This window comes from Bos indicus, chromosome 1 (genome assembly GCF_029378745.1).
Source record: "Bos indicus isolate NIAB-ARS_2022 breed Sahiwal x Tharparkar chromosome 1, NIAB-ARS_B.indTharparkar_mat_pri_1.0, whole genome shotgun sequence".
Classification (NCBI taxonomy): Eukaryota; Metazoa; Chordata; class Mammalia; order Artiodactyla; family Bovidae; genus Bos; species Bos indicus.
In genome coordinates, this window is record NC_091760.1 from 44,296,517 (window position 1) to 44,314,548 (window position 18,032).

Consider the following 18,032-nt stretch of genomic DNA (forward strand, 5'->3'; position numbering starts at 1 on the left):
AAGAAAGAAGTTCAGTAGAGTCCAAGGATTTCATTTTATACTGTGGGACCTCTATTGTGCCAGGAGGAAAAAAAAAAAGCAGAAGATATACACAAAATGACTTTTATTATATTTTTGCCCTAATGAAAAATCTTGATAAAAGAAAATGTAAATTTAGAACAAAAGTGATATTTGGGCTTACTTTCTAATGCAACACATTTGTTCTACTTACTTTTACTTTTATCCAGTTTTATGAAAATATGATTGACAATGTATAAATTTAAGATATACAATGTGATGATTTGACATGTGTATATTGTGAAATGATTATCAAAATAAGGTTAGTTAAGGCTATGGTTTTTCCTGTGGTCATGTATGGATGTGAGAGTTGGACTGTGAAGAAGGCTGAGCGCCGAAGAATTGATGCTTTTGAACTGTGGGTTGGAGAAGACTCTTGAGAGTCCCTTGGACTGCAAGGAGATCCAACCAGTCCATTCTGAAGGAGATTAGCCCTGGGATTTCTTTGGAAGGAATGATGCTAAAGCTGAAACTCCAGTACTTTGGCCACCTCATGTGAAGAGTTGACTCACTGGAAAAGACTCTGATGCTGGGAGGGATTGGGGGCAAGAGGAGAAGGGGACAACAGAGGATGAGATGGCTGGATGGCATCACTGACTCTATGGACGTGAGTCTGAGTGAACTCTGGGAGTTGGTGATGGACAGGGAGGCCTGGCGTGCTGCGATTCATGGGGTTGCAAAGAGTCAGACTCGACTGAGAGACTGATCTGATCTGATCTGAACACATTCAACTCTTCATGTGGTTATCATTGTGTTTATCATTGTGTTTATATGTTTGGCGAGAACACTTAAGATCTGCTCTCTCAGCAATTTTCAAGTATACAATATAATATTGTTAATATTGTTAATTATACAATATTGTTAATTATATAGTCACCCTGCTGTACATTAGCCCTCCTGAACTTACTCCTCTTATAAATGAAACAGTATACCCTTTGACCAAGATCTCCCCATTTCTCTCACCCCCTGGCAATCACATATAAGTGAGACCATACAGCATTTGTCTTTCTCTCTCTGACATTTTACTTAGCATAATGCTCTCAAGGTCCATTCACGTGATCACAAATGGCAGGATTTCCTTCTAAGTGAGAAAACTGTGGCCCAGAGAGATAATGTTACCTGTCCAAACTCTTGCAGCTTTCTGGTAGCAGAACAAGAAATGGAACCCAAGTCTCAGTGCTATTATTTTTGTATTGTATTTGAGTCAGGATCAAAGAACACCAAAGAAAGAAAGTTTAACAGTGTATCAACATTCTTATTTATTTAACTATAATGTTACTGGATTATAACATTTTGGGCTATGTCCCTTGAGTTCATAATTCCTCTGTTTTGTACTTTAGAAATGTGTGTGTGTGGTGATACAGTGCTATTAATTCTTTTATTGATACACCATAGAGATGACTGTCAGGATTGTTTATTTTACAGACATGTAAATTCCTTTCTTTAAATGCTCTTGGCAACAGCAGGGAACACTTTCTTCTTTTCCCCATCATAGCTGTGAAATTCCATTCAGTAAGACTGTCCCAGGCAGTTTCAAAAAGTACCATTACCTTTATTTAGCAATAAAAATGGTGATTTCTAGTGAGAAATTAAAGCAAACAGTTAGCAGGCAAGACTCACTGATACTATGATCCTGGTGCCAGAGACGGCAGAGAGAAGCAAATGAACTTGACCCCCAATTGTGTTTCAGCTGATTTCTAGAGTCAAATAGCATAAAGGGACTATGATTCTCATGCACGTTCAGTATTATCCTATGGACAGTGGAGCAATAAAGAGAGGATGAGCCTGAAAATCTGGGGCTTAACAAATGTGTTCATAGAAAACCTGATGAGCTTTGGCTGGTTCAAAGCAGTGTCTGGTCTGAAACAAGTGTTTATTGCCTAGTGACCAGAGTTTCCTTTATTGAAGTTGTATGACTCACTTGAATGTTTTGCCATACCAAATTACTTAGCTAATTTCAATAAGGAACCCAGCTATGTTATTTCTTCCCCAGACTTCTCTAAATAAGTTTCTTTTCTTTCTCATATCCCAAATACAACTATTAAAAGGGAAATATCTTAATAATTTTGAGAAACTCAAGAGAACCTCTTCGAAGTATAAGATATGAGTAGAATATTGTACATGACTCACAGTTGAAAAATGTTTTAGCCAATGTTCAGGGCCTCTGAACACAGTTCCAGGGGTATCATGTATAATACAAATGGAGCATCCGGACTATTAACATCTGGTTCAAAGAAGAAATAATTCTGAGATGGGATAGTATCAAAGGTCAAGAAAGCATGGACTCTGTGAAAAGCCTTGACTCAGATGACAGAGACATGAAGAACAGAATGTTAATGAGAAAAAAAAAATGAGAGATATGAAAATTGATCTAGTTTGGGGAACTTGCCAGACATTGTTCAATCAATCAGGGAAGGCAATATCACACTCTTGCCTAAGATCACAAAAATGACCATTGAGGTACGGCACTGAGGAGGACCTCAGTTTCCTGTTCTTAGAGTCTCTGACTGACCTCTTGTGGGCTCTTTATGTCCATTTACTCAGTCACATCCAAATCTGCTCTTCACCCTGGACTCGGAGTTTTTTTGTTTTTTTAATGTAAACTAGATCACGTTACCCACCATGACTGAAACTTCACAGGATCATTCCTACCTGATTTTCCTTGTCTTCAAGGGAACATGATCTGATCTCTACTTGTCTCTCCGTTTCCTGCTGATTTCTTGTATCTTGTTTCCTCCCTCCATGCCCTATTCCTTATGCTCAGTCCTTTGGCTATCTTCTTCTGCCTAGAAATACACACTTTAGAACGAGTGCTCTTGCTGTTCCTCTGTGTGGAATAATGTATCAGAGATATTTTATGCCTGGACCTTTCCTGGCATTCAGATCTCAGCTCATATATTACTTCTTTAGTGAGGCCTTTGATAAGCATCTAATTTAACTTGGTACACCACTCCTGACCCATAACTTTGTATTGCATTATGATATTTTATCTATATAACCTAGCATTTATTTTTTAGCAGCTAAGCCATGTATGAAGCATCACTACAAACAAAGCTAGTGGAGGTGATGGAATTCCACTTGAGTGATTTCAAATCCTAAAAGATGATGCTGTGAAAGTGCTGTACTCAATATGCCAGCAAATCTGGAAAACTCAGCAGTGGCCACAGGACTGGAAAAGGTCAGTTTTCTTTCCAATCCCAAAGAAAGGCAATGCCAAAGAATCTTCAAACTACTGCACAATGACACTCATCTCACATGCTAGGAAAGTAATGCTCAAAAATTCTCCAAGCCAGGCTTCAACAGTACATGAACTGTGAATTTCTAAATGTTTAAGCTGGATTTATAAAAGGCAGAGGAACCAGAGATCAAATTGCCAACATCCACTGGATCATTAAAAAAGCAAGAGAGTTCCAGAAAAACATCTACTTTTGCTTTATTGACTATGCCAAAACCTTTAACTGTGTGGATCACAACAAACTGTGGAAAATTCTGAAAGAGATGGGAATACAAGACCACCTGACCTGCCTCCTGAGAAATCTGTATGCAGATCAAAAAGTGACAGCTAGAACTGGGCATGGAACAACAGACTGGTTCCAAACTGGGAAAGGAGTACGTCAAGGCTGTACATTGTCACCCTGCTTATTTAACTTATATGCAGAGTTCATCATGAGAAATGCTGGGCTGGATGAAGCACAGCTGGAATCAAAATTGCCAGGAGAAATATCAATAACCTCAGATATGCAGGTGACACAACTCTTATGGCAGAAATTGAAGAGGAACTAAAGAGCCTCTTGATGAAAGTGAAAGAAGAGAGTGAAAAAGTTGGCTTAAAACTCAGCATTCAGAAAACGAAGATCATGGCATCTGGTCCCATCACTTCATGGCAAATAGATGGGGGAAGCAATGGAAACTTTATTTTGGGGAGCTCCAAAATGACTGCAGATGGTGACTGCAGCCATGAAATTAAAAGACTCTTGCTCCTTGGAAGAAAAGCTATGACTAACCTAGACAGCACATTAAAAAGCAGGGACATTACTTTACCAACAAAGGTCCATCTAGTCAAAGCTGTGGTTTTTCCAGTAGTCATGTATGGATGTAACACTTGGACTATAAAGAAAGCTGAGCTCTGAAGAATTGATGCTTTTAAATTGTGGTGTTGGAGAAGACTCTTGCGAGTCCCTTGGAGTGCAAGGAGATCCAACCAGTCCATCCTAAAGGAAATCAGACCTGAATATTCATTGGAAGGACTGATGCGGAAGTTGAAACTCCAATACTTTGGCCACCTGATGCAAAGAACTGACTCACTGGAAAAGACCCTGATGCTTGGAAAGATTGAAGGCAGGAGAAGAAGGGGACGACAGAGGATGAGATGGTTGGATGGCATCACCAATGCGATAGACATGAGTTTGAGTAGGCTCCAGGAGCTTGTGATGGACAGAGAAGCCTGGTGTGCTGCAGTCCATGGGGTTGCAAAGAGTCGGACATGACTGAGCAAGGGAACTGAACTGAAGCCATGTCAGCTCTTTTGTAACACCATCAACTGTAGCCCACAAGTCTGTAGCCCATCTGTCCATTGGATTTCTCAGGCAAGAATACTGTAGTGCATTGTCATTTCCTTCTCCAGTAGATCTTCCCAATCCAGGGACTGAACCCACATCTCCTGCATTGGCAGGCGAATTCTTTACCACTGACCCACAAGAGAACCAAGCCTAGAATTAGCTGAGATTATTTTGATATATGTTTTTGTTTGTTTACCATGTCTCCTGCCTCCTTTTTCTCTCCTCTTCTCTGCCATATTCCCTCCATCAAGACCTTTGCCTGGTGCATATAGACACCTACTATATATTTAATGAGGAAATCAGTCTTACCTAACTAACTTAATATTGCTTTGACAATAATTTCAGCTCTCAGTCAGTCCAGGAGTAAGCAAGAGGAACTACTGCTTTGAACTTAATCTCCTGCAAAAAAGACAAACTAAGCCAATGGGAGAGATAAGAACTTTGGAGAATGTGAACAATGTTCTTGGAATTGATAATAAAGCTGTGGAAAGGAATGCCAGGAGACAGCCAGACATCTACCCAGGACTTCAGGAAGGCACATCTCAAAAAGTATAAGACAAATTAGGTATGACTGCATGGCCAGAGATTCTAAAAGAAAAGATTGCTTCAGAGAGATGGAAGAATAAAAATGACAGTCTGATAATACAGTCACTGATTATATTTTTTAAACAAAAAATGGAACCTTAGGTACTGTCTGGGATGAGATCATATTTTAAAAAGACATGTACAAAAGATGGAATAAACAGTGTAAAACCAAAAGGAAAACAAAAGTGCCATAAACCCATTAAAACTGTGAGTCAAAGTCCCAAATTGGCTGTGGAGTACAAAAAAATAGAATATAGAGTTTAAATGTCCTCTAAAAAATTACAATTTGCTCTTCTCAAATTGAGAACATGAAAAGTCAAATCCATTTGGGTGAGACAGAGTAACATTAGTAAAAGTCTAAACTCAATGTCTTGCTCTCAGATTTTGTATCAAGAGAAATTACTTTCAAGTTGAAAAAAGAAGAAACATGAAGAAGTAAAATGAGGCACAAGATAGACTAAGAAAAATACATTATTGGGGTGATCTATGTAGCTGCTGCTGCTGCTAAGTCGCTTCAGTCGTGTCCGACTCTGTGCAACCCCATAGACGACAGCCCACTAGGCTCCTCTGTCCCTGGGATTCTCCAGGCAAGAACACTGGAGTGGGTTGCCATTTCCTTCTCCAATGCATGAAAGTAAAAAGTGAAGTCGCTCAGTCATGCCCAACTCTTAGCGACCCCATGGACTGCAACCTACCAGGCTCCTCCGTCCATGGGATTTTCCAGGCAAGAGTACTGGAGTGGGGTGCCATTGCCTTCTCCAGATCTATGTAGCTGGGAGTGTTAAAACAACTTGCAACCATGCAATCTTTAAGGAATCAGGTTGACTGGTACAGAGGGGAAAAAAACTTCATCATAAAGCTCCCAAAGGGTAAAATAAATTTCTACAACTGCATACCCACTAATTTGGATTGTTCGTGGTAAAATTCTAAAGCATGTTATTGGGGTCGCAAAGGAGTGTATCTTAAGTATTTTCCATGAACCAGGAGCATAGCAGGATGTTAAAACCAACCAACCAACCAAAACAACTACCAACGAGGTCTCCTCACATAAATAAGCTTGGGAAATGTTGAGTTAATTCAAGTTAAACAATGACTTCTAATATTGCACTTTACAATGTACAATATGCACTGGGACTTCCCCCCCAAAAAGGGCGTATAGTATGTGTTATCCCAAATTTAACTGATCATAGAAGATTTTTCCTTTTTTTTCTTTTAGCATCACATAGATGCTAGAATCTTGTTGAATATAATTTGGGGAAACAGTGTTCCTGTGGCATGCTGCAATATTTTTATATTTGGGGTCTTTGTGTTCAATCAACACTTTTACTAATAATTTAAATGAAGACAAGAGGGTCTGCTTATCATATCTATAGCCAACACAAAGCTTGGAGATACAGTTAATATGATGGATGATGGAATCAAGTTTTAAAAATATTATGACAGGTTGAAATATTGGGCTGAGCCCAACAAGATATTATTAGGCTCCAAGATCATCTCACAGGATAAGAGGCACCTGGCTTAGCAGCAATTTCTATGAACAAAATCTAGAGGGTTTACTTGACTGTAAATTTAGTATGAGCCCATAGTATGTTGCCCTTGCAAAGAAAAACAACATAGTCAAACTGTTACACTAGGATGTTTTCACAGATGAAAAAACATCTAGTCAGGGGCACTGCTAACTGCATTGTCTTCAGTGCCGGTCATACAACATTTGGAACATTTGGAAGTGAAGTTAAGTATTGGATGTGCTCAACTGAGGATCACAGAAAAGGGAAGATGTCTGGGTGCTGGGTTACAATAATAACACAAAACTAAAAGTGTTTGGTGTAACTATATGAATACTTGAATTAAACTCCATACAAGGAGAGGTTTTCTGATCCTTCTCATTTCAAGGAGAAACAAATTAAAATGCTGATTTATAAGATGGTGAGCTTGTTATTCTTGGATATCTTCAAGTCAGGTTGGGTGATTGTCTTTCCAGGACACTGTAGGTGGAATTTCTATACAAACTCCCACTTTCTGAGTCTAAATGGTTTCTAGAAGTCCATGATACTAGGCATTTAAATACTGTTTTTCTGGTCACTAGAATCTTATAAGATTTTCATATACAGCACTGAAAATGCTAGACCAGGAAATTACCTTAGAAACAATCTATGTAAGACTCTGCTTTTTGGAACCAAGAAACTAAGGCTCAGAATATTTCCACTCCTTAATTTTCCAGATGTTTCCTGGGTTCAAAGCCCTGAAATATGTAACTGTAGAGAACACCAAGAGGAACAATAAGAACTTGATTGTCATAAGTTTATAATCTCAGTAGCCAAAGCACAACACAGAGATACAAAACATATGTAATTGGGGCAATTCATTCTGATTGGCAGATCAGGAAATATGAAAATTGGGAAGGTATTCGAGCAGAGAAAAATCAGCAAACTCCACAGGAGAAAAGCATTTGGGGAAGTGACTTTTGTGGAGTTGGAAGTGGTCTCTTGTAGGACCAATGCAGGGTAAAGGACTGTAGAGTCCTTGAAAAGGCACTCATGTCCATTTGAATCAGAAGTACTGAGACCTGGATCCCAGACACCTTGAGTATGATCTCAAAGATAGACATAGATTCCAGGTGGACATATCTCTTTAGGCCCACAAACTCATTGCCTCATGGGGGAAGGCATAGACAAAGGAGGGCCAGAGAAATGTCTTCTAAACCTCAGGGCCAAGGACAGAAGCCCCTTTTGTCACAGTGTAGGAATTTTTATTTTATTTTGGAGCCATTCAAGATTTTTTTTCAGAGGAAAGTGGAGACCACTTGAAAAGAGCATACTGCTGAGCCTGGAATCTACATTTTCACATCCCTAGTCCAATATGTCCCCTGTTACCCCACACAGTGCCTATTAAGTTTTGTGTTCCACATTGACTGACCTCTAACTCAACTGTTATGGGCACCTATTATTCTTGGTATGGATCTAAAACAAAACATATAAATATTTCCAAAAGGAATCAACAGTGCCTATTCACATTAAAAACTGATTTTTTTTAAGGGGATAAGAAAATATGAAGAATAAAGTATCAGAGGTCATTAAATCAGTCCAAAATAACATGACTATTTACTGAATACCCCACATGTGTGCATGTGTATGTGTGTGTGTATGTGTATAGTTTCTAAACCTTGTAACAACCCTACAATGTAGTTACGGTTAATCTCAACCAACAGATGAGGAACTGGAATTGATCATGTAGTGCCCACTAATAAGTTACTGAACCTGGGTAAAAACTCAAGTGTTTTCTGATCAAAATGCTCATGATATTCCCTCTATAGCACTCAATAGTCTAGTGGGGAAAGGGCAGCAATGTTGTTCAGATTGTCCTTTCCTGTGTGTTAAACTCTATTTTATAAGAATAATGTAAAAGTGAAAGTTGCTCAGTCAAGTCTGACTCTTTGCAGCCCCGTGGACTGTACAGAATGTAAATTCCTCAAGGAAAATTAGTCTACTTTACACTTTCCCTATTCCTTACAACTGCAATTAGTACAGTAATAGCATATAACAAGCAATTTAATCCAGTTGAAAAACCACTGATTCATTTGGCAAATATTTATGAAAAGTCTACTGTGTGCCAGGCACTGTTCCTGGCTCCCAGGATATACCAAGGAACAAAACGTGCAAATTCCCAGCCCTCAGGCAAAGTTCAGTTTCTTGCTATCCTTGTGTTCTTAGTTGATGTGAAGGAAGATTGACCTTAGCTTCTGGATCATGTTCACCATGGCGGACACATGGCCCTCTCTGTAATAGGGCAGTTGCTCATTCAAGGCCAACAAAAGGAGGTCTCTGCTCCTTCCAGCTTCTAATTTGAGCTCTGACCTCTAGATTCAAATTCATAGGACCCATGTAATTATGTCAGGCCCAGTCAGGTCTTCTCTGTTTTAACTCAATCAGTTGCTTAAATGTACTTAAGTAGATAGAATTAAATGTACTTAAATTGTTAAAATGTTTAGTAATTAAAATAAAATTTAAATCTATAGTTAATATTACTCATCTTAATTACATCTCAGCAATCTCTTTTGCTATATGACATAACATAATCATAGCAGTGAGATCTCTTCTTACTCATAGATCCCATCCACACTCAAAGGAAGGGATTAAACAAGGCTGACACACTGAGTTAATCTTAGGATTCTATCATAGGCAGTAAAGGAACTTGTGCCTTATAGTTTTCATTAATTAATTCATTCATCATTAATATACACTTACTGACCATGTGTTATATACATACTATACTATGGGCTACAGCTAAATAAATGAATAGACAGATGTCACTGCCTTCAAGGGTCTAAAAAAAAAAAATTCAATAAATAAAAGTAATAGTGAAACAATACAATAACTGCAATAAAGAATTGTGTAAATGTGCAGATTTGGCACAGAAGAACTGATAAATCATCTAGAAGGCCAGATAGCATTGTGAAATTGATGCAGTAGCTGTCATATTAAGTGGACTCAAACCCTTCTGAATATTTAGCATTGATTTTGACACTTTCAAGGAAGGAGTTACAATGGAGACATATTATCCCTTACTGATACTAGCCTTTTTCTATATAACAAAGGAATGCTGAATCTTTCCATCTACTTAAACATACATGACAAAGTATGGCTACACACTTTGTGGGCTAATCAATTTCTCAGTTAAGTCTATAAAATGAAATTGATGAGTCTATGGAGAGGGCTTTCTACATTCATGGATGGGGTCAGAAAAGTCCCAGTTTCTATTAACAGTAACAGAACTACTGGAGCTAAACTTTCTTCCATCTGCAGGTTGGAAATATAGGTTAGGTCATACCACTAGTAAATCTATAGCAAGATCCCACAGGGCAATAAAAAACAGTGAACACATTCATTTCTTGGCTTATAGACAGGGGAACTACATGCATGCCTGGACTCCAGAGGAATGACTTTGTACAGTTCTGTTTGTAGTTACACATGGTCTGTATAAACAGATGAAGGGTACTTGGCTTCCTTTTGAACCAGGAAGGGTAGTAAGACTCTAGCAGCCAAAAGAAAAATACTGATTGTTGGCTACAAACAAATTTGATCAATGGTCTGGGAGCTTCAACTTGCCATTCTATTTCCTTAGCAAGCACTTCATCTTGTGCCAGCCACTGCTGTGCACCGTGTTTGATTTTGCAGACTGGCTATTCATCATCCCTTGGTTTTCTCACCAAGCACAAGGGTGCCAACAAGGCTGTTTGCTGCCTCAAGATAGCAGGTGGCAATGTTGGCAGTTAAATAGTCAGCAAGACATTAATCTCACTCTTATTGCTTTGTTCCAGAAAAACACAGAACTTAATGGAATCCCATTTCTCCACCTCCCAAGTTTTTTCACCTATCAGATTATTTGGAAAAACACAAAACCCAAGAAACTTAGCAACATAGAAGTTCCTTAGCTCAGGGACCCTAATCGATACATATTTCTAGAATAAACAAATGAAATCTTCACAAAGAGAGCCAGACTATCATGTCAGGGAAGAACTTTTTTTTTGTAAAATAAAATATGTGAATTGTCTTTAATATAAGACTTTGAGTGGCTGATTGTTTCATTGATGGTTCCATTCATGTGATCTGCAGTGTTTCTCAACCTCAGCACAACTGAGGCCATAGATCATTCCAGAGTAAAATGAAAATGATGAGAATAATGTTGATTATCTGTCTAGATCCCTTCAGAATCCTTTTATTATTTCTTTGTGTGAATCCATATCCCAACTCCCCTGTATTGTGCTCTCAAAGGCTTACCTCTGCACTTTGCTTCAGAGAACTGTTCTTGGGTGACTGGACCTGCTCTGCTCATTGGTGCAGAGAGCTAGGGATGCCTAGGAGATATTGGGTTTCAGGCTAGCTTATGGAGTCAACTCTGGGACGTAATTTCTGTTTTAGTCTACCATGGAGGCAAGCTGAGATTGGGTTGACTTCCCTCCTCCCGACTCCCACATCAACTTCTCCCAGAAGATCTTCCTTAACAAATCACCTCCACAATCAGACAAGCATTTTTAAGAGATTCTTCTGGCTGTGACAAGGAGAAAAGAGGGTAGGCTGAGATCAAATGAAAATAACACCAGCCTCCTAAATATTGAGTATATCACAGTTCTCTGGAGTAGAAGCATCTCGGATGGGAATGCTGTCCAAACTTCATTCAAAGCAGGGACCTCTTGTAAGCATTCTTTAACAGATCAGCTTTAGCTTGAAGATCTAGAAGCTTATTCTCTTACAGCACAATCTTTTTTCATAGGATTGTAACAGTCATAAATTCTTCCTATAATGAGCCTAAGTGGGTCTCCCATGAAGTCTGCACATTGTTCCCAGTTCTGCTCTTTAGAGTCTCACAGATTAAAACTAATCCTTTGAACACGTGGTTAATTGTATGTGTCAACTTGACTGAGCCCACAGGGTGCCCAGATATTTGATCAAACATTATTCTGGGTGTGTTTGTGAGGCTGTTTCTATCTGAGTAGACTGAGTAAAGCAGATTATCCTCCCTAATGTGGGAAGGCTTAATCCAATCAACTGAAGATGGGAATTGAACAAAAAGGCTGAGTAAGAGGGATCTCCTCCTGTGTGACTACTTGAGCTGGGACATTGGTCTTTTCCTGCCTTCACAAAAAATGAAAAACCAGCTCTTCTAGAATCTTGCACCTGCAGGCTCTCAGACTGGAACTATACCCCCCAACTCTTCAGAGTCTTCAGCTTGCTATATCCAGATCTGGGGACTACTCAGTCTTCATCATCACACAAGCTAACTTCCTATAATAAATCTTGTTGTAAATATTTACTCCATTGGTCTTGTTTCTCTAGGGAACCCTGACTAACACAATGTAATATCCCTCAGGTAGGGGTTTCCCTGTGTAGTCTGATTTCAGAGCACCTGATATCATAAATGTACCCTATCCATTCCAGCCTATCAGAACTCACTGGTATTGAATACATTGTTTTGGATAGAGGGGTTGTACTGCCATAAAACTTTGGTTAAATGTAAGCTTACAGGAGAAATACATGAGAAAACAATACATGAATTCAAGAACAATTTTTACTTTCCTCCCAGAGCTTTGGGGCTTCTCTGGTGGCTCAGATGGTAAAGAAGCTGTCTGCAATGCAGGAGACCCAATTTCCATCCCTGGGTTGGGAAGATCGCCTGGAGAAGGGAATGGATAACCATTTCAGTATTCTTGCCTGGAGAATTCCACGGACAGAGGAACCTGGCAGTCTATAGTCCATGGGGTCCCAAAGAATCAGACACAATTGAACAACTAACACCAGAGCTTTGAGTAGGTGAGATACAGGGGAGTATGTTTTGACATGAGATGTAAAGTCTTGATAAAAGGATCAATGCAGGGGATTAGGCTCTGGGAAGTTACCATAAATCAGGCTTCTAGGAACTGGGGTGGCATGAGGTGTCTGAGATGTGGAAGGGTACAAGAAGGCAGACAAAAGACTGTTGGAGATCAATTTTTCCTCAGACTGGCTCAGCATAAAAAAAAATTCCCACTGATGATTTAAACTGATGTCTAGTTTACACATATTTCTAAAAGAAATTAATAAATTTAATATTTTTGTATACATTTTTTAGGCATGAACTATTTCCTTTGCTCACTTTTCATGTGGTGAATCCAGCTGTTAGGAACAGAATCAACAGAGTACTTCTTGGCTGTAAGACAGTTGCTAAGACAATATATTAATATCTGACTTGGTTGGCAACTTTGGGATAAAATTCTCTAAGTGTGTAAGGCAAGGAACTAAAACCTCATAGCCATAAATTATAATCATCCATGAAGTGGTCTAGGCTCTTAAGATCCTGGGGTAGAGAGATTTCGCATAAATTAAACACTCAGTGGATTTTTTTGTGTGTTAACAAGAATAGTTATTACCTGGGAAAAAATTAACATCTTCATGAGAACATTACTCTCATCTATTTTTAATCTTGGCCATTTCTCTTTATGTGTTACTTAACAATTAATGAGTTAATAAAAGAGATTTGAAAAATGATATCTGGCACTGAGTCCTTTGAAGATCTAGATATCTTAACAGGATTCATTTATTTAAATTACACTACTCTACACTTGATAGTAATTTTCCTTTGGCTATACACTAACAGCATTTCTAATGTCAATCAAATTTATTTATACACAGACACTCTCTGAAGAGAATGCATATCATTTCTAATCTATGGCTCCAAATTATTTTTAATACTCTTTAATTGCACCAAATTATTGCTGTTTATTTCAATCTCACCCTAAATTTCATCACTTTTTAAAACAGAAAACACTGTCTGAAGTTCTAAAGAACTGGTTGAAGTCCAGAAATTAAAATACGGCTGGGTGCTTTTAAGCAAAGTCATAATATCTCTTTATGCCTGCTGTTTTTCCTTAGATGCTTATACAGGCCTTAAAGAACATGATTTAAAAATGACTGTAAATTAGAATATTCTACAATTCGAATGTGTTGTTTTCACACTAATGTGTATGCTCTTGATTTAGCAATATTTTTTTAAATTCAAGTAAATAAAAGAGTGCATTCAATCTCAAATACTTAAAAGAATGGCTTGGAAGAAGTTAAGCCATCTCTAGCATTATAACTTTATCCTAGCTTATTAAGTGATAGGAACTGTTAGAAGATATAGAGTAGGAAAGACATAGTCCTTTCAACATGCAATGTCTTACCTTTAAACTCATTGAGCTTCAACTTCCTGAGATCTTAGGAGACAGCAGAGCTTCCCTCCCAACTTTGTATTCCTTACTGGTACTGGGCTTGCATCCCAGTATAAGTGGGAGATTAGCTTTTTATTGAATTTTGAATTAAACTGTGTGGTTTTAACTGATAGTGAAGATGACTACCAGGTCACTGGCACATCCAAACTGTATGGAGGATTTGCAGCAGAAGTACCAAGAACTCTCCAGGGAATGCTCTTGGAAAACACATGGTGGTTTCCCTTCTTTTATAGACACCAAAGTCTATGGAGATTATATAGCCAGACTTGTATTTGAGATGTGAATATGTAAAAATATAGACAGAGTCAATATAGACTGAGAGATAAAGATATGTGAGCTTGGATTACTTACACTGAATCAGCCTCCATCATTTTTTTTTTTGGATCCTCACATGGTGTCTATCAGTTTTATAAAGCTACAAATTTAATTATTTAACTTATACACATTTACTGTACAGGTACTACTCTGTAGATTCTACAAGTAGCCAAAACAAACAAATACAACCAAACCCAAACTCATCAAGACCATCTATTCCTCCACTCAATAATAATATGTTATATAGCATGAGTATAATATGAGAGTCAGAACTCAGCCATTTCCTCTGTTGGTTTCAGTCCCAGAGCATCACTCACATGTGTATCTCTGCTTACTAAATTAAGATTGTAGGGGAAAAATGCAATCCTTACTAGATTTAACATATATCCTTAGTAGATTTAGATGTATAATAAACACATAGTTTTAAAACACAGTTTCTTACACAGCCTAAATATAAGCCAACTGCATAACCTGGTGCTTGACTGGAATATCAATGACCTATCCCAGTGCTGAAGAGAAAATAAACTGCATTGGGCTACTGAAGAGATGTTATGTTGATCCTCCATATGCACCTTCCTAAGTCAGTTTAGTCACTCAGTCATGTCTGACTCTCTGCGACCCCATGGACTGTAGCACACCAGGCCTCCCTGACCATCACCAACTCCTGGAGTTTACTCAAACTCATGTCCATTGAGTTGGTGATGCCATCCAACCATCTCATCTTTTGTTGTCCCCTTCTCTTCCTGCCTTCAATCCTACCCAGCATCAGGGTCTTTTCCAATGAGTCAGTACTTCGAATCAGGTGGCCAAAGTATTGGAGTTTCAGCTTCAGCATCAGTCCTTCCAATGAATATTCAGGACTGATCTCCTTTAGGATAGACAGGTTGGATCTCCTTGCAGTCCAAGGGACTCTCAAGAGTCTTCTCCAACACCACAGTTCAAAAGTATCAATTGTTCGGTGCTCAGCTTTCTTTATAGTCCAACTCTCAAATCCATACATGACTACTGGAAAAACTATAGCTTTGACTAGATGGACTTTTGTTGGTAAAATGATGTCTCTGCTTTTTAATATGCTGCCTAGGTTTGTCATAGCATTTCCTCCAAGGAGCAAGTGTCTTTTAATTTCATGGCTGCAGTCACCATCTGTAGTCATTTTGGAGCCCAAAAGAATAAATTCCCTCACTGTTTCCATTTCTTCCCATCTATTTGCCATGAAGTGATGGGACCAGATGCCATGATCTTAGTTTTCTGAATGTTGAGTTTTAAGCAAACTTTTTCACTCTCATCTTTCATTTTCATCAAGAGGCTCTTTAGTTCTTCTTCAGCTTTCTGCCATAAGGGTGGTGTCATCTGCATATCTGAGGTTATGGATATTTCTCCTGGCAATCTTGATTCTAGCTTGTGCTTCATCCAGCCCAGTGTTTCTCATGATGTACTCTGCATACAAGTCAAATAAGCAGGATGACAATGTACAGCCTTGACGTACTCCTTTCCCAATTTGGAACCAGTCTGCTGTTCCATGTCAAGTTCTAACTTTTGCTTCTTAACCTGCATACAGATTTCTCAGGAGGCAGGTCAGGTGGTCTGGTATTCCCATCACTTTAAGAATTTTCCACAGTTTGTTGTGATCCACACAGTCAAAGGCTTTGGCATAGTCAATAAGGCAGAAATAGATGTTTTTCTGGAACTCTCTTGCTTTTTCAATGATCCAACGGATGTTGGCAATTTGACCTCTGCTTCCTCTGCCTTTTCTAAATCTAGCCTGAATATCTGGAAGTTCATGGTTCATGTACTGTTGAAGCTTGGCTTGGAGAATTTTGAGCATTACTTTGCTAGCGTGTGAGATGAGTGCAATTGTGTGGTAGTTTGAACATTCTTTGGCATTGCCTTTCTTTGGGATTGGAATGAGAGACTTAGGATAATTTTGACTTTATAAACATTTCATCCTCCACACTCTCCCTGTGTTTGGGTACCAACACAGGTATACAATTTAAATCCATGGTATTCTGTCTATGGGATTTTTTTTTTAATTTTAATAACTAAAAAATTTTGAAAAAATAAGCAAAAGAGTCAATGATGCAATAATTCTATCAATATGAAGCATTATTTAATATTAATAAATATTTATAATCCTTGTGATCTTCCTATCTAAAAAGCATCATTATCATCAGCATCAGGCATGCATTTTTCAAGAGGAAAATAATAGAATAACAGCAAAACTTGGAGAAGGGAGAGAGTCTGCTTTGTGATATTTCAAGTTCTTTCATCTTGGTGAATGGTGTCATTCATGTTATCCTGACTGTAGCCAATTTTATGTTTTCACAAAAGTTTCTTATTATTTCAAAAAAATGTGTCCAACTTTTAAGGGATATGATCTTTTATACTTCATAGTTTACCCAGGCCCTTAACATTCTGTTGATGAAGGGGCAGTGGGTGGGGGTAGATCACCATCCTTTTTGTTTTAGAGATGACAGAACGGTTTTGATAAATATTTGTAAAATTTTTACGATGGTACATTTCTGTAGAAAACCTATCACAGCTAGGAAAATTAGTTGAATATCAAGCATACTGATATTATTGAATCATCTTTTTCTCCACCCAGATAAACACTTAATGGCTAGCATGGCTTTATATTTCTTCAATCTTTCTGGTGGAAGGCAGAATCTGGGTGTGGGAAAATTGTGGTGGGAAAAGTCTGAAGACTGGAACTTGGTTAGGAAATTTGTTGGGATATGTGAACAGATCAGATCTAAATTGAAAGTAGTATATCACACTCAGGCTTAGAATACAGCTTCTCTGGAATAGGAATACTGACTGTTGTTCTAGTGTGGCTCATCTGGGCTGTAGCTTCTCACAGTATGGGTGAAATATCACTGATTTGGGAAAGAATAAAGAATAATATTTATATATTTCTATCTATCTATATAAATAAATATAGATATTTGAATCACCTACCAACTGAACACTGTGAGTGATGAGTATTAGATGGAAGATGTTTTGCAACCACAAAGCATTATTATTGCATCTTATGAATGTCTGAACCAGGCATGAATTTTTAGTAAGAAATAAAATGAGGACTTTGCTTTTCCAAGACAGATAGAATATCACATGATTTATAATGAAGGAATAAAGTGGGATAAGCATGAAACATCAAGAGTTCCTACAATACATAAGCAAATACAATATTATAGAAAGCCCCAGGGTGCTGTATTTTCCTCCATAACAGGTTATTTCTGATATTTAGACTGGTAAATAAACTGACCAAATTGTGACCAAAATGTGACTTGCATGCTGGATCTGGAAAATATGAAAAGGGTCTTAAGAACAAACAAAGGGAAGTCAGAAGTTGAACTTAGTTCATGTTTGAAGGAGGAATAGAATTTGAACTTGAACTTAGACAAAGAGAAAGAAGAAGAAGAAGGAAGAAGAACCAGCATTATCAAATCATAGAAGTGACACTGCCCATGACTCATTTTGCAGTCAATAGCATACCTGTTTGGCCTGAATATGCAGATTATATTGAAGATAAGAGCAAATATTAGATTGGGGACAGAATGTAGAAGGCTGAGAATGCCAGACTAAGGAATCAATGTAAAATTAAAATTTAACACTATTAGGCACAGAGATTGCACAGAATGTTTTTTATGATTTTATAGTAGGAATTTCTTAATCATAAAAATGATGCATTTAGCTAAATCAAAATTTCAAACTTTTGCACCATGGTTAGAATTAAAATGGAAAAGGCAATGGCACCCCACTCCAGTACTTCTGTC